The sequence below is a fragment of the Amia ocellicauda genome, unplaced genomic scaffold (assembly GCF_036373705.1).
Source record: "Amia ocellicauda isolate fAmiCal2 unplaced genomic scaffold, fAmiCal2.hap1 HAP1_SCAFFOLD_46, whole genome shotgun sequence".
NCBI classification, from domain to species: Eukaryota; Metazoa; Chordata; class Actinopteri; order Amiiformes; family Amiidae; genus Amia; species Amia ocellicauda.
In genome coordinates this window covers 624,190-640,773 of record NW_027102982.1, presented here as the reverse complement: position 1 = coordinate 640,773, position 16,584 = coordinate 624,190, and the positions used below count along the sequence as shown (strand labels likewise).

The 16,584-nt window shown below is 40.8% G+C and overlaps 1 non-coding gene across 1 annotated transcript; it reads left to right on the top strand.

The window, feature by feature from the left end:
* The first annotated feature begins 15,995 nt into the window (after positions 1-15,995).
* Positions 15,996-16,110, top strand: LOC136736106 (U5 spliceosomal RNA). The gene has a single exon (XR_010811545.1). It is a non-coding gene; the product is annotated as a U5 spliceosomal RNA (small nuclear RNA).
* Positions 16,111-16,584: the final 474 nt, after the last annotated feature.

The window sequence follows — 16,584 nt, the reverse complement described above, 5'->3', positions numbered from 1 at the left end:
CACACAGACATACACACACACACACAGAGCCAGCCAGCCAGCCAGCTCAGCGATGACATCACGAGCCTCTCTCAGCTGACTGCTATGACATCACAGAGCACGTACATTCCGTTGCTTGCCGTCTGACAACCACTCAGTCACTGCCAGCCAGACTGGCTGGCTGGCTGGATGTGGGGGATGCTTGCTGCTGCTGCGTACCTTAGCAAGCTTATTTGCTTGACCGGCCTTCCAACTCCTCTGCCCACATGCCCACCTATGCCCGATCTGCTGTTCACCTGGTCACAGCTCCGCCCCAACAAGGCAGATTCTCCCAAAAATGGTACAAACTGATCCACGTTCCCCTCCACGGAAAGCTTTAGCCCAAAATAAGGGACAAATTCTGTAACAACATAATGGATGCCCACCCAACCTGTGACAAAACTGAGAAAAAAGAAAAACGCCAGTCCTCCTGGGGGAGGGACACACAGCCACCCTGGCTGCCCAATATGTCAGCGCCTACCACAGCCTGAGGGACACAGTGACACACGAGCACCGGCTGTAAATATAATGTAAATACTTGTTTGTTATGCATGTCATTGTATTTCAAAAAAGGAATCTGGAAATAGTAAAGCTATTTTCTTTATTTGTATGTATTAAAGATCAGATTTTTTTACATTTTCATTTTCTGTACTTCATTACATCTTATTGTGATTCATAATTCTATTATTTATTTTCCGTGTAGATGTATGTATGTATGTATGTATGTATGTATGTATGTATATGTATGTATGTCCAATTGCTTTGACAATACAAATGAATTGAATTGAGAGGGAGAGAGAGAAAGAGAGAGAGAGAGAGAGAGAGAGAGAGAGAGAGAGAGAGAGAGAGAGAGAGAGAGAGAGAGAGGAATATGAGCTCCTAAAAAACATTTGTTTTTATACATAAGCGGATTTAATTTGTCATTTACAAATGAATATATAGCACTATAAACATACACAGAAGACATGGAATAGAAATTCAGAAGAAAAAGTATTCAAAAAATAATAATTTTAAGAGAAACACAAAAAGAAGAAAGCAGAGAGACAGTTCAGGAAGAAAAGTCAGAAAAGAAAAGCTGAAGACAAGAATTGGAGGTAAGACCTTTCACCTATAGAGACAAATAATTAAACAAAAAAATATGTATTAATAAAATAAATAAGCATTCTCAGTAGTTGACTCAGCCAATGAAAATGCAGAGCTCCAATTTGAATAGAGTGACAGTAGGAGAGAGCCCAACTGCCACTGAGACTGATACAAATCTATCGAACAGCAGTCTGACTGCAGAGCTGCCTTTTGAAATCCGATACCCTGAAGACATTCGCTCTGCACAGGCTAAGAAGGACTACAAACAAGCTGTGATGAGAGCATCTCCTGAGACCCTCATTCTAGACTACACCGGTAAAGGAGAAAACAGGGTCAAGAACAATCTACTGTTCTACACTCAGTACCCCACCGCCTTTCACAAAACCCTGTGCCAGACATACGCCAATAACAACAAGAGGGGCATTAGCAGAGGCAGGCAGATCTCAGTGCTGGTAGAGAAAGACACAGACAGTGTGATGCTCACTTTTAATGTATACCACAACGGGACCATCATGGTGCAGGACAGCGAGAGCAGCCTGGACCAATTAGCTCTCGGCTTCCACACCTCAAAGCAGGAGACTGAGGTAGTTAAACACGAGCCAGAGCCGGCCACCCTGCAGTCTGCCCCCAGCCACACGGAGCCAGACAGTGCCCCATCTCCCACAGACTGCCCCCCTGTCTCCCCAAAACTCTCCAGCAACATTAAAACACTAAAGGAATGCCTATCAGTGCTGGAGCTGAAGTTTGCGGAGTTCAGGGACTAAAGATGCACCACAAGGCTGAGATCCATGAGCTGAGAGCAGCAGTGAGAGACCAGGAGGAGCAGAGCCAAACCCTGAGGACGGAGCTGCACAGAGCGAGGGAGGAGCTGACCAGGACACCCCAGCACAGCCAGCTGAGGAGCCTGCAGAGCCAGCTGGAGAAGCTAAGAGAGGAGCACAGAGACTGCACTGCACTGACCCCACAACACCTACAACCCCTGACGCACCCACTGATGCACCCACTGATCCACCCACACTCCCCACCACTCCTGACACCCCCACTATCACCAGACCTGCCACTAATACACAAACCCCTGAAACGCCACTCCCCTAAAACACACCCGCTGCCCCCACCACTCCCGACGCAAAACCCGGAGTGGCAGGTCAACACAGAGGTGGTCATTCTGAGCGACTCCAATGGGAAGTTCCTGGATGAGAGGCGCCTCTTCCCTGGGCGAAAAGTGAAAAAGCTTTGGTGCCCGACAGCACAGAGAGCCCTGGAGCTGCTCTCCAAGAGGAGGCTGTGCCAGGTCAAACACATCCTCATCCACACCGGCACTAACGACCTGAGTGCCCGCAGGGGCGATGTGGCCTCAGCCCTGAGACAGGTGGCAAAGAAAGCCACAGAGGAATTCCAAACTGCCAAAATCACCATCTCCACACTGCTGCCCCGCACAGACGTGCCCCTGCACATCATCCAGGCCATCAACGCAGAAGTATCCCGAAGATGTGCCCTCCTCCCCAACGTCCACCTGGCACACCACTGAGACATCCAGCCACATCACCTGTATGACCACGTCCACCACAACAAGACGGGTGTGAGGAAGGTCCGTTTTTAGTGTTTCTCTGAACACATCCAAGCTTACCTAGGCGCTACATATTATTTTCAATTACCCGTAATTCTGATCTGTATTTTGGCTTGTTAATAGAAGTTATTGAAGTTGGACTCCTAATTCAAAATAACCAATATGTATCTCAACGTAATTTACTGACAGACATCACTCTTTATCACTTTCACTTTTGAAGGAACTGCTTTGTATTCTGTGTATTGTTTTATTGTAGTGCTGCTTCCTTTCTTGGCCAGGTTTTACTTGCAAAAGTGATTTTATTCTCAATGTAAGCTCAAAGTCAAATAGTTTAAATAAGAAAACAATGTATTGAAATGAGAACATCATGAACCTGTGTAATTGTGCTGAAGGACAAGCACTGAAAGCAGAGAGAATTTTGTGTTTGGCATTGAATAGCCTTAAAGAAAACTATGCCGTTTTTGGAAACTTTCATATTTAAGTTGAATGTAGGCAAAAACATTCCAGTCACTCTGAAGAGAGAATACAGTTTACTGTTCGAATAAGTAGCCCCTGAATTGAAGATAAAAATCAAAAGTGCTGTTCGTAACTAGTTTACACTTTTACATCAGATGTCTTGTTTTTGCGTTCCAAATTGAGGAGTTGTGGCATATAATGTAAATGAAGTTACTTCACTAGTAGTGCGATTTCTACGTTGTGTATGTGTGTTTGTATATATGAACTCATACATTTTTTAAAGATTGTATTTGGAAAACAAATTCAGGTATAGCACGTGTCCCCCTTTTGAATGGGTTCTATATATAACATTTTAAAACGAATGGTTCTGTGTAGAACGCTATGTTTGGGGGTTCTTCATGTAACCCCTTTGAAGGGGTTCTACATAGAACCATAAAGGGATCCACCAGAGCGATTACTCGAGGAACCCTTTATGGTTCTGTGCAGAACAATTTCTTCTAAGAGTGTGGAGTGTCGCCACACAATTTCTCTCAGAGGGCTTTTGACCAATGGCAATCCAATCCTGAATGACGTCACCACTATCCTGTTGTACTTTATGGGAGAGATGTATTAAGTAGTTTATAATGAGAAGAATAACAATAATCACCTGTTTTTCATAGGTTTTGTATCCATGGTCTCCTTCATATTAGGAAAGGAAGTTGATCCATAGCCTACTCAGAGACAACTGAGAGTTGGTCTCTGAGCAGCAGCACAAAGGGGTCGAGTCTCTCAATGTCCGTGTGTTGGAGATATTCCACCATATTGGTCCCAGCCTTTAAAACAATGTTAAAGAAGATGTTAAAGATATTGTAGAAATATATTGCAGAAGAGCAGAACTACAATCACACTTTTTCAATGCTATTGCTGTTTTCTACCTCCCTGGTGAGGTACCAATGCGGGAAGTTTGAGAGAGTATTTCTAAAATGTGTATGATCCAATACACACAGTTATTTAAAAAGCTGACGTCTTGTACATGCTCACCAGAACCAAGCCTAATTAAATAACACATTTAATATTAAATAAGTACATGTGCAGTAGCCACTTGGACAATTACAGATCCCCAGGTCAAAACACAACAGAAAGACATGGAAGATCGTATTTTCAAATCACATCTGTGGCCCCCCTAACTGTAATTTGGTATTAGTGGGTCAAAGGATTTATTTGGTTCAAGTGATAATAAGATCATATTTTGAAAACAAGCACTACAGGATGTCATATTTAAAATGACTGTGAGTACCTTTCTTTAGTGACGGTTCTGAGGGGGGCAGGGATTAGTTGAGTGTGCTAATTGGAGCTGTGAAGTGTGCAGAGAAAATACAAATGTTTTCTTTTAATATGAAAACAAAGAACTTTTTTTTAACACCGACCTGGGATTGTGTTTCTTTCCAAGTTTCCTTATTGTTTCTGAGAAGAGACTGTTCACTTGCAAAGTGAACTGGACCCGTGTGACTCGCAGGTAAGGAGAGCCCGTGTTGAACTAAGATGGCTACAGTGAGTTTTCCTGGACAAAGCTCGGGCAAAGGATAGCGCAGAGTGCACCTGCACCTGAGATTGTGTTGAGAAGCTTTGTGATAAGAGCAGGTAAAGAGGGAAAAGAAACACAAGTATTTTCTTTGTTTGAAGAACACATTTTGTTTTAACTGAAACGGGACTACAACTTTTGAAAGGGAAATAGTTGCTAGTGCACTGTATTTTTATTGAGTTTATTAGAAGAAAAAAAGCTTATATTTTGGACAGAACGAACTCGTTTGGCATGCAACTAGCAGCAAACGATGAGAAGCAAACAAAACAGTTAGCAAGTTAGCAAGTTACAGGCTGTCCTAGGTCCGGGGGTGCTTATGGTTGTTTATGGGTTCCCTTACCTTAGCCAGTGTCATGTACGGGTGTCCGTACCTTACTGGAGTGTTTGTTTTTATTATAATATATATACATAATATAATATATAATAATGTAATATTTCAGATAAATCGTCACAGTGAGTGACACCAGCATTATTGGTTTTTTGAGAAATAAAAAAACAGAATGTAGAGAAGAAAATGTTGGAAGGAAGTTGGGAGAAAGTCTGGTCTCCGAAGGAGCACCGGGACTGGTGGAAGCAACAACAACCAGATAAGACAGAGAAAGGAATTGTGATATTGTGTCAGGTTGGTGAGAATCAAGAAAAGAAAATAACAGAAATGGAAGATCATCATAAACAGTAATGTGAATTGAGAGAAGAAGTTGTGAAAAATACGATAGAATTAATAGAACTACAAGGCAAATTAGAAGGGCAAGAAAAGTGGTCAGAAAAGGTGAAGGTGTAGGTGCGCGATGTGCTGCCGTGTTAGGAGCGCGTCGCGACACAGATCACTCCAAGGACGACAGGCCCGATTGGGATGATTTAGATCGCAAAGCATGGGAATATGAAAAAGGAGGTTTTGCTAGCGCTCCTCCCCCATATAATCCGGAATATAAATCAATCACTGATTTTGGTTATAATAATACATTGTATCCAGATCTGACCGCTCTGAAAACGGTCCCAGCTGCACCCATGCAAGTCAAAACTAGACAGAGTAAAGAGGAAGGTCAATCAATAGTCTATACGACTAAAACCCATGTCCCCTTCTCCCCAGGAGAAAAATAAATGATATGGGCGTCCCTCCCAAAATTAAAACCAAACCAGGGTAACACAACTTTTTGGGATATTCTAGATGAAAAGATGGTTATTCACCTCCTTCACCCGCACGATGTACACATCATCGTGAAGGCTAAATGTCCGCCCAACATTTGGATACAGTTACTACGAGAATATCAGACCGGGGAGTGGGCTAATGTAGCCTCTACAGATGAGGAGGAAATAACAGAACTTTTTCACAATGGATCAAGAAAACTGAGATAGTGAAATAATGAAATAATCGAGTGGGATTATTTGACATTTTATTCTAAATAATCATAAGCTTAAATAATAAGTTATAAGGGCTGTTTGAGACACTGCAGGGTCAATAAAACATGCCACAGATCGGATATCTGAATTATCTTTAGATATCAATGTGTATGTGCTTTGTGTGTTTATGTATATGTATAGTTTGAAGGTGATATAAGGTAAATGTCTATGTTTTGGCAATCATTTTAGAATTATATTTAAAAATGTAACAACAGATTTATCATATTCATGAGGATCTTTGGCTCTATACAGAGTGCCTCAAGCATCAGAAATCAGAAAGAAAGACTATTATAAGAAAAGTAATCCAAAATATACATTGAATAAACAGATGGATAATAATAGTAATACATAAATAGTCATGGTGTCTCCACAAGAAGAACCAGAATTTGTTTGTTAAACATCATGTTATGGACAAGCTCTGTCAAAAGTCAAATTCAAGGAAACGAAAGGCTAGAAGAGAGCCTGGTGCAGCCCTGACAGCCTGTGAAAGCAGGAGAATGTAAACAGTCTGGTGACATGTTACAGTCTTTCAGAAAATGTTTGGTTATTGGTGCCTAGCATATAATACCTGAAATGAAAGTCAAAGTAGACCATGGTTTTAAGATGAGTGATGTAGGAAAAGGGTAAGATACCGCAGAAGTATAAGATTACAACTATAGAATAAGTAAGCTCAAGTAATATAAAATGCTTTACAGGAGAAAAGTAAGAATGGAAAGGGAGAGTAAAAGAGAAGGTGTCCTAGGATTATGGGAATCATTATTGAGATCAATGGCCTATTGGCTAATATTTTGTTAGGTACATATATGACTTCAATAAACGAATAATGGAGTGACATCTGTATAAATATAAATAAAACATATTGATAAAAAAACCTGAATACATTTCTTGTAAGAAATTAAGAATAGGAGAAAGAATAGCTGTTAGAATGCAGAGCAATGTTAACCAAAGTTGAAGAGGGTTTGAGTAAGTTGACGAGGGTCTGAGTAAGTTGATAAGGCTTGGGAAGCAGGAAAAGGTGAGTTTGATGTGTGTGAGACAAATGTGCTGCCACTTTTAGCACAGAGAGCTTCTGATGGTGATTGAATGAAACGTGGGAAAATAAATAAACTTGATGTAGGATAAATGAATAAATAATTGAATGAGATATGAGCCGCAGAGACCTCCCACATTGGAAAGTGGACTACAGCAGATAATCCTCTCCTCTCCCAGGGCAGGGTGATTAAGTGGGGACGCGTGTGAAGAGTGCAGGTGGACCCAGGTGAGTTGTGAAAGAAAGAAGAAACAAAAATAATAAGGCACGCGTGCAAACAATCAAAATAATACTAAGTGAATAACAAATTAAACAATAAAGTGAAAGATAATCAACACACAAAATAATGGCAATATAGAACCAAACAAAATACACAAGCCATATTGCATAAAGTGAAGTGAAATATAAATATAATAAGTAATGGTGATTAAGGAGCTAATTAACACCGTCCGTGACATTTACATTGGTTGGGTGTGTGGATACCAGTAATAATTTTTGTTTTATTGAAATACAAAATAATTCTATTTTTCCGAAGTGCTGAACTTTAATACAGTCTAGAAAGATTAATATTTTTTGTCTTGGGCTATATTATTATTACCATAGTTTTTCTATTGTATAAGTATCTTGGAGTAGAGGCATAGGTGGGCATGTGGGCAGAGGAGTAGGAAGGCCGGTCAAGCAAATAAGCTTGCTAAGGTACGCAGCAGCAGCAAGCAGCCCCCACATCCAGCCAGCCAGCCAGTCTGGCTGGCAGTGACTGAGTGGTTGACAGACGGCAAGCAACGGAATGTACGTGCTCTGTGATGTCATAGCAGTCAGCTGAGAGAGGCTCGTGATGTCATCGCTGAGCTGGCTGGCTGACTGGCTGGCTGGCGGGCTGGCTGGCTCTGTGTGTGTGTGTGTTTGTGTGTGTGTCTGTTTTTCTGTTTGTCAGTCTGTCTGTCTGTCTGTCTCTCTCTCTCTCTCTCTCCCTCTCAATTCATTTGTATTGTCAAAAGCAATTGGACATACATACATTCATACATATATATATATATATATATATATATATACATACATACATACATGCTAGAAAGTCATTACTATGTTATCTTAAAGGCTAACTAAGCAGAACATATATCATTATCGAACAGAGTTCATAGGTCTATACATGGTATTAGGGAACAGGCACGTAGGTCATTCTGTTTGACATTGTCTCCAAGGTTCTCATTGTAAATAACAAAGAGAAATCAAAATACCTTATGGCCTCCTGACCTTCTAGCTTGACCTTATCTTTCTTAAGTATACAAGAGAGAAAAACAGTTGTGAGAAAAGAATTTCTAACTTTCCTTCCACACATACATACATACATACATACATACATACATAAATACATACATACATACAAACCAGAGGCATGCAAAAAAATATAAAGAGGAAGAAAATGTTGTATAGCACATACAAAAGGGATGGTGATGAAACAAAATACATAGAATATGTTGAGCTGCAAAGAGATCTTAAGAAAGGGATCAGGAAAGCAAAGAGGGAAATAGAAAGAAACATAGCTCTTGGAGCTACAACCAATGCAATGAGCTTTTTTCAAAATTACAACAGCAAGCGGTCAATTAAGGAGGAGGTGAAACAGATAAAGGGCAAAAATTGAGGTATCTTGGAAAACGAACAAGATGTGGCAAATATTCTAAATGAGTATTTCACAGAGGTTTTTACAAAAGAAAAAACAGATGACATGCCACAGGTTGACAATCAATCCAGTCAAACCCTAAGAGAGATCAGGATAAATGAGGAGGAGGTACTAAAGGGACTAGCAGAATTAAAATCAAACAAATCACCTGGGCCAGATGGGATATTTCAAACAGTACTTAAAGAAATGAGGGAAATTATGTATAGGCCGTTAACTCGATTATTTCAAATGACACTTAGAACAGGGGATGTTCCCACTGACTGGAAGACAGCAAATTTCATACCAATCCACAAGAAAGGGGACAAAACTGAGCCAGGAAATTACAGACCAATCAGTCTCACCTGCATCACCTGTAAAATGTTGGAAAAAATGATTAGACAGAAAATAGAGGAGCATCTCAATGAAAACCATATTCTTGGAGATAGTCAACATGGGTTTAGACGAGGCAGATCATGTCTTACTAACTTAATACATTTTTTTGAACATGCAACTGCAGCTGTAGATCACGTGAAAGCATATGATATGATATACTTAGATTTCCAAAAAGCTTTTGATAAGGTTCCACACCAAAGACTGATCCTCAAATTGGAAGCTGTAGGCATTCAGGGTCATGTAAGTAGATGGATTATGAACTGGTTGATGTATAGGAAACAGATTAGAGGAGTCACTTCTAACTGGAGTGAGGTTGTTAGTGGAGTTCCACAGGGATCAGTACTAGGGCCTTTGCTTTTTCTAATCTATATTAATGATCTGGACTCTGGGATACTTAGCAACCTTGTCAAATTTGCAGATGATACTAAAATAGGTGGCTTAGCAGATACAATCTTGGCAGCACATGCTATTCAGAGGAACTTAGATAAATTCAGTTGTGGGCTGACACCTGGCAAATGAAATTCAATGTGGACAAGTGCAAGGTAATACATGCAGTAAAACAAAAATGTCCACTATAATTACACTATGGGAGGTACAGATATAGATGAAGTAATGCATGAGAAAGACCTAGGAATCTATGTGGATTCACTTTCTCCATCCAAACAATGTGGGGAAGCAATACAAAAGGCATACAGAATGCTAGGGTATATCGTCAAAAGTGTAGAATTTAAAACAAGGGAAGTAATGTTAAGACTGTACAATGCGCTAGACCTCATCTGGAATACTGTGTACAGTTCTGGGCACCACACTTCAAGAAGGATATTGCTGCTTTAGAGACAGTTCAGAGGAGAGCAACCAGACTTATTCCAGGTCTGAAGGGAAAGTCCTACTCGGAGAGACTGAGGGAACTGAACCTTTTCACCCTGGAACAGAGGAGATTACGTGGGGACTTGATCCAAGTCTTCAAAATCATGAAAGGTTCCTCAAACTAGAGGAGCTTTTCCAGATCAGCAGGGACACACGCACCAGGGGACAACAAATGGAAATTGGGCTTCAAGGCATTCAAGATGGAAAGTGGTAGAAGCTGAAAGTTTGGGAACATTTAAAAATAGACTGGATAGGATCCATGGATCACTTAGATATTAATGGACACCAAACGAGCATGATGGGTCGAATGGCCTCCTCTCGTTTGTAAACTTTCTTATGTTCTTATGTTCTTATGAATGTTCCCTAAGCATGTTTCAAATGTTCCCTAATTTATGTTACAAATGTGCCTTAGCACCTCTCTCTCTCTCTCTCTCTCTCTCTCTCTCTCTCTCTGTCTCAATTCAGTGCATTTGTATTGTCAAAGCAATTGGACATGCATACATACATACATACATATATATGGAAAATAAACAATATGTGTACATCTCTGCATTAATGGTGCCCTAACAGATGTGCAAGTTACATGACAGACAGACAGACAGACACTCACACACACTTTCACACACACACACACACACACTTTCACAGACAGACAGACAGACACACACACACACACACACACACACACTTGTATACCTGACACGTATAGAAGACTGGATAGGGAGATATAAATAGCAATGGGGAGACTCTTGTACTTGGTGTGGCTCTATCCATATAGTGGGGCCAGCAGCCACTTAGCAGGTGTAGCAATAGAAGCTCAGCCTGGGGAGACTGGATTTAGCATTTCCTCTCCATTTTGATAACTATCCTTAATCATTTCTGCAAAATACTTCTATGATACCTATGTATGTTTTTTACTTGTACTATATTATACTATCAAGTATCAGTGTACACATACAATGTGACCTGTTACATTAATACAGAGGCCACGGAAGGCCAGATCAGTAATAGCCACTGTCCCCTGATATTACACTTTTTTACAATCACTTTGGCACTCATTTCAGAACCTTGATGTCATTTTTCAAAACTCTAGACACTAAACTCACACCCGATGATCAAAATGCACATTTTTCAATTGCTTGGATACAATACACATCAACCTCAGATCATTTGTTCATTGAACTAAAATGATACAACTTAACGTCAAAGTATTACCATTTCAAAATGCAATTCACACATTACATCTGAGATCACTGTCTATTCATTTCATTACAAAGATCTAACTATCAATTGATACAGCTGCTCAAAATGATAAGTGACTGTTGCATTACTCTTAATTCATAGTTTTATGGAAACTGACGAACAGTATTCCATGTTTCGATCATGAAAGTTTCAGGATAATGAGATCCATTGACACCAATAACCGAGGAGCATGAACCAGTTGGACTACATTATCTATGGATGTAATATTTCATCATCATTCATCATCATGTAGCACTTTTCCACACCATGTTTTCAGTGTGGAAGGAAAGTTAGAAATTCTTTCTCTAATACCTGTTTTTCTCTCTTGTATACTTAAGAAAGATAAGGTCAAGCTAGAAGGTCAGGCCAGAAGGTAGTTTGATTTCTGCTTGTTATTTACGATGAGAATCTTGGAGACAATGTCAAACAGTATGATTGAAGTGCCTGCTCCCTAATCCATGTGTTGATCTATGAACTCTGTCCTATAATGATATAAATTCTGCTTAGCTAACTTTTAAGATAACATAGTAATGACTTGATTATAACCAGCTCTTTGATTTTTGTGTATAAAAGCTCTGACTGTTAAAATGAAGGCAGAGCGACTTTGGGATCTTCTTGAATCACTGTTCCTCTCCACGCTGCGTGTATTAAAGGCATTGCAACTAACGCTCCAACCTGGTTGAAGATGATTGTTCTTCCACATCAGATTTGACATTACTGTATGTATGCAGGCCCTTGTAATTGCTTTTCCAATACTGCCAACTGGTTATTGATGATTGATTTCACATTGTGGTACGAGTATCGAGTGAAATGAGTGCTATCCACCCGAGCAACACAGTGATAACATGGAGCCGGCAGGTCATCCAGGTCACAATAGAGGTCAAGCAGTGGGAGGAGGAAGACGTGGAGGTCAAAGGAATGGAAGGGGACATGCACCCCTTCTGAGAGGTGGTCGTGGGCCTCGTCATAGAGGAGGGCTTAGGCCTCACCAGAGAGGCAGCCATGGGCCTCATTTGAGAGGTGTTGGGGGAACGTGGTAGAGGACAAGGCCACGGACCAGACAGCGGCAGCAACAGCAAATAGTGTCCAGTGAAATCCGAGAAATAGTTGTAGAACATGTTGTAAATCATGGCATGACCATGACTGAGGCAGCTACAATGATTCAATCAAACCTCAGAATCAACTCAGGATCAACTGTGGCCTCAATCATCAGAAATGTCCGTACTGAGAAGCGGCAAGTCTTCAGCATGCACTAAACATTAGGCTACTCTCAATTGTCAAATGACTGTATACTGCATACCAATGTGTAGCACAGAGTATAGTGTGCCTTTTGAAGAAATGCAGACAGAGTGAAGCAGCTGATGACTGAGTATGTTCAGGTATGTTCAGTTTCAAGATGCCTCTTGTGAAAAATGGTTGTGAGAACCTGAACCTGAACACAGGGCTGATGGAAATTTAGAAGTACAGTAATCAATCCTTTGTTTTGCTTTTTACACTAAGCCAGGTGAGGAACACTGCAGTTGACATTTTACTGTAGTTTTGTTCGTTTTTGTAGCTAATTATTGTTGCATGGATTCAAAGAAACCTATGGTGTGATTTGATTGTATTGCATCAATACATTTCAGATTTTGTTCAATGATTCCACTGTGTCTGTAGTATTCTCTCTACTAGTCCTTTTACAGTGATGTATTTATGTGTAGTACCATAATGAAACATGTATCACATATTTTGTACTACAATATTTAATGATTGTACGAACAACTACACAGTGAAACTATCGGTATCTTCTGTGTTACTATGTTACTATGGTATTTCATGATAAATGAGTTATTTGAACCAACAAGTCTGCAAGTGCTAGGTTTCTTTAAAGATATGAATGCACAATGCAATGTTTTGAACATTGGACAGCCTGTGTTACAAGTGATGACCGTTTTGAGTTTTGTGTCTAGTTTTGAAAAATGACATCAAGGTTCTGAAATGAGTGACAAAGTGATTGTAAAAAACTGTATATTCATCCTATTTAATGTGCTCTTTTAAAATGTACTTTTCTTTTTTATGTTGCCATTTCTGTTCTACCAATGTTTCAGTTGTTAGCCAAAGATTGACAGAGTACATCTCATACACACAGGCCAGACAGCAAAGATTTATTTTTGAAATTCAATTACAAATGCTGCATGAACTCATCAATACGATTAGAGCTCCTGAAAGCAATATAACTAACTCACTCTACAGCATCTCATTAGCAGTGAAAAGAAACCAAGAAAGTTGGGACAGTCGACTGTTTACCACTATGTAACATCACCTTTTCTTTTAATAACACTTATTAAGCACTTGGGCACTGAAGACACCACTTGGTTAAGTTTAGCAAACGGGATTTTCCCCCATTCATCCATTATGCATTTCCTCAGCTGCGCAACTGCACAGGGCCTTCGTTGTCTTAATTTGCACTTCATAGTGCGCCACACATTCTCAATTCGGAGACAGGTCAGGACTGCAGGCAGGCCATGCTAGCACCCGCACTCTCTGCCTATGCAACCATGCGCTTGAAATCTGGGCAGAATGTGGTTTGGCGTTATCCTGCTGAAAAATGCAGGTACGTCCCTGGAAAAGACGATGTCTGGATGGCAGCATATGTTGCTCCAAAATGTGTACATCTCTTTCTGCAAAAATGGTGCCCTCACAGATGTGCGAGTTACATGACAGACACTCATACACACTGTCACACCCATACACACACAAACACACACTTTCACAGACAGACAGACACACGCACACACACACACACACACACACACACTTTCACAGACAGACAGACAGACACACACACTTTCACACACAATCACTTTCACAGACAGACACACACACACACTTTCACACAGAGACAGACACACACACACTTACATACATACATACATACATACATACAGTGAGGGAAAAAAGTATTTGATCCCCTGCTGATTTTGTACATTTGCCCACTGACAAAGAAATGATCAGTCTATAATTTTAATGGTAGGTGTATTTTAGCAGTGAGAGACAGAATAACAACAAGAAAATCCAGAAAAACGCATTTCAAAAAAGTTATAAATTGATTTGCATGTTAATGAGGGAAATAAGTATTTGATCCCCTATCAATCAGCAAGATTTCTGGCTCCCAGGTGTCTTTCATACAGGTAACGAGCTGAGATTAGGAGCACTCTCTTAAAGGGAGTGCTCCTAATCTCAGCTCGTTACCTGTATAAAAGACACCTGTCCACAGAAGCAATCAATCAATCAGATTCCAAACTCTCCACCATGGCCAAAGAGCTGTCCAAGGATGTCAGGGACAAGATTGTAGACCTACACAAGGCTGGAATGGGCTACAAGACCATCACCAAGCAGCTTGGTGAGAGGGTGACAACAGTTGGTGCGATTATTCGCAAATGGAAGAAACACAAAATAACTGTCAGTCTCCCTCAGTCTGGGGCTCCATGCAAGATCTCACCTCGTGGAGTTTCAATGATCATGAGAACGGTGAGGAATCAGCCCAGAACTACATGGGAGGATCTTGTTAATGATCTCAAGGTAGCTGGGACCATAGTCACCAAGAAAACAATTGGTAACACACTATGCCGTGAAGGACTGAAATCCTGCAGCGCCCGCAAGGTCCCCCTGCTCAAGAAAGCACATGTACAGACCTGTCTGAAGTTTGCCAATGAACATCTGAATGATTCAGAGGAGAACTGGGTGAAAGTGGTCTCAGATGAGACCAAAATCAAGCTCTTTGCCATCAACTCAACTCGCCGTGTTTGGAGGAGGAGGAATGACCCCAAGAACACCATTCCCACCATCAAACATGGAGGTGGAAACATTATGCTTTGGGGCTGTTTTTCTGCTAAGGGGACAGGACAACTGCACCGCATCAAAGGGACGATGGACGGGGCCATGTACCGTCAAATCATGGGTGAGAACCTCCTTCCCTAAGCCAGGGCATTGAAAATGGGTCAAATACTTATTTCCCTAATTAACATGCAAATCAATTTATAACTTTTTTGAAATGCATTTTTCTGGATTTTCTTGTTGTTATTCTGTCTCTCACTGCTAAAATACACCTACCATTAAAATTATAGACTGATCATTTCTTTGTCAGTGGGCAAACGTACAAAATCAGCAGGGGATCAATTACTTTTTTCCCCCACTGTACATACATATATATGGAAAAGAAACATTACAAGTATAAATCACAATAAGATGTAATAAAGTACAGATAAACAAAGTGTAATAAAATGTGATCTGTTTGAAAATGCAGGGACGTCACTGGAAAAGATGATGTCTGGATGGCAGCATATGTTGCTCCAAAATGTGTACATCTCTTCTGCAAAAATGGTGCCCTCACAGATGTGCGAGTTACATGACAGACAGACAGACAGACACTCACACACACTGTCACACCCACACACACTTTCACAGAGAGACATATACACACACACACACACACACACACACACACACACTTTCACACAGAGACAGGCACACACGTAGAGACACACACACTAACTTTCACACAGAGACAGACACACACACACACACACACACACACACACACATACATACATACATATGGAAAAGAAACAATACTTTTATAAATCACAATAAGATGTAATAAAGTACAGAAAAACTAAATGTAAGAAAATGTGATCTTTAATACACACAAATATGTATGGCTGGTCGGATGCGTCTTGGACTCGGGTTCCTCTTCATTACGTATAACGCTTTTGCCTTTTGCTAAAGCTTTCCGTGGAGGGGATCGTGGGTGAGTTTGTACCATTCTTGGGGGGCTCTGACTTGTTGGGGCGGAGCTGTGATCCAGGTGAACAGCAGATCGGGCATAGGTGGTCATGTGGGCAGAGGAGTAGGAAGGCCGGTCAAGCAAATAAGCTTGCTAAGGTACGCAGCAGCAGCAAGCAGCCCCCCCATCCAGCCAGCCAGCCAGTCTGGCTGGCAGTGACTGAGTGGTTGACAGACGGCAAGCAACGGAATGTACGTGCTCTGTGATGTCATAGCAGTCAGCTGAGAGAGGCTCGTGATGTCATCGCTGAGCTGGCTGGCTGGCTGGCTCTGTGTGTGTGTGTGTCTGTGTCTGTCTGTTTTTCTGTTTGTCAGTCTGTCTGTCTGTCTCTCTCTCTCTCTCTCTCTCTCCCTCTCAATTCAATTCATTTGTATTGTCAAAGCAATTGGACATACATACATACATACATACATATATGTAGCGTAAGGTACACTTATACATTTCAATTAAAGAAGTGAATTCATAGTATCACCTTATCACG